This window comes from Octopus bimaculoides, chromosome 23 (assembly GCF_001194135.2).
Source record: "Octopus bimaculoides isolate UCB-OBI-ISO-001 chromosome 23, ASM119413v2, whole genome shotgun sequence".
Taxonomy (NCBI): Eukaryota; Metazoa; Mollusca; class Cephalopoda; order Octopoda; family Octopodidae; genus Octopus; species Octopus bimaculoides.
Window position 1 is genome coordinate 37,247,608 of NC_069003.1, and position 2,019 is coordinate 37,249,626.

Below are 2,019 nucleotides of genomic sequence, written 5' to 3' on the forward strand. Positions count from 1 at the left end.
AGAAAGTGATAAGCAATTTTCCTGCTCTGCCAATCATTCTATCAGCTTGCCCACCTTAATGATTATTAACGATTAAAGTTCAGAGTTGGCCACACCATGAGACTCCCAGAGAAACTGCTTTTCCGTATTTCTTCTGCTTCTTTCCCTTCAAATTGTGCCATGGTCGACTTTGCTTTTCATCCTTTCGGGATTTTCCTTTTCCCTGCTCTTCTCTGGAAGTGAAAGAGTTCCATATTGTAAGAATCCATCACAAATTAATTCAGTTCAACATGTCATTGCCTTGCTGTTTCCTTTAGTAATTTATAACCTTGTGTCAATGTTTCAAAAAAACGATAAATGTCTATGTGTGTAATACATGCATAGACATGTTACAGTTCGGTGCCACTGATTGGCACCTTGGGCAAGTGTCTTCTATAGTCGCAGGCCAACCAAAGCCTGTCATTGTATGTATGGTTATGATTGTGTGTTTGTGGTTACATTTCCCCCAAAATCACTGAGCTGCAAGCAGTGACATTGTTGGCATTTCCCCTGTCAATGAATCATTTCTTGGTTTTGTGCTTTCGAAATAGATGTGTCCTACAAGAAGGACATTCAAGTGTGAAATAACACCTCAATAATACATTTGTTTAGGTCATAATTATCATGGAAAAGCACGTGTGCGTGTTTATGTGCATAAAAATCTCACTTTGTATTTTAACTGCTGTTTGGTCGTGGGCTGAAAGGTGTTGCTTGAAGGCTTGTTACAAAGGGTTGTGAATTTATATATTGCTGCAGTCCTGGTTTCAAATCCCCTCATGGTCAATTTGGTTTCAACTTTCAGGGTAGTGGGGGGGGGGGGGGGTATCAGTTTTATCAACTTCGTCTTCTCATTTTAAATTTTGTCATCATCATCATCATCAGGTGCAGAACAGTAGATTTGCATAATTGTTGGTGTTGAGGAAAAGGATTCTTTAGGGTGTTCTGGCTTTTAATATTCCAACATTCACTTTGGCTTTCATCTTTTTAAGGATCAATCTCATAATTGATAATATTGACTAACTGGTACCCCCCCCCCCATTTCAGGCCATGTGCCTCTACGTAAGAAATGTCGTGAGTACTTTTGACATCAGACAGCAGAATACTCAGCTGCTGCACTTGTTCCAACTTATTACGTTTTGAGTTCAAATTCTGCTGCGGTCAACTTTGCCTTTTGTCCTTTTGGGGTCAATAAAATAAGTACCAATTGAACACAAATTCTCTCTCTCCATCCACCCACCCCATTCTTTGAGTTTGTATCTGTTTGGCCCGGTCTTACCTTTCTAGGCTCCATGTTTACTGGGACATCTCCAATAGCTGTTACTGTCCTTGGTAAGCTGGATCTTTTGAGCAGGGTTTCAGTCCCTAGTTGATAGGAGTGGCAGGGGGGTCTTCTGTGGAAGTGAGTTCAAGATATGGTTTGGTGTGAAGTACCCATGGTGCATTGCAGAATGAGGTGCTGGTTTTGATATTTGAATTCTCTAAACTGGATCCTTCTGACAATATATTATTGATCCCTGTGTTTTAGATATCCCCACTTCCTCCTTTCTGCCCCTGCTATAATTAGTCCATGTATGAATGACTTGCTTACATCCCTGTCCCAGCTCCAGTTTCTAACATTAATGCTTTCGCTTGTGTTACCAGCCGCTGCCACCAACCACACTGTTACACACGGTTGGAGAGAGTTTAATTTCACTTCAGGCTTGCATAAAACATTGATGATGATGATGATTGCATGATAATTTCAATTCTCTTCTTTTGATGCATCTCTCCTACCTACTGATAAATGTGTGCGTGAGTGATTGAAGTTACCTTTCAAATCTGGCCAGGATGGATCTATGGCCTTGTGCTTAGGATTACAAATAAGGATCATTTATTTTTGTGTTCAATTTGGTCTTAAAACTGGAATTTTATTTTATAACTCAGTATTTTTAAGGAAACTAAGACAAACTGTCAAGAGTCTCTTCGATCAAACCTTTACTCTGTGTGTGTGTGTGTGTGACC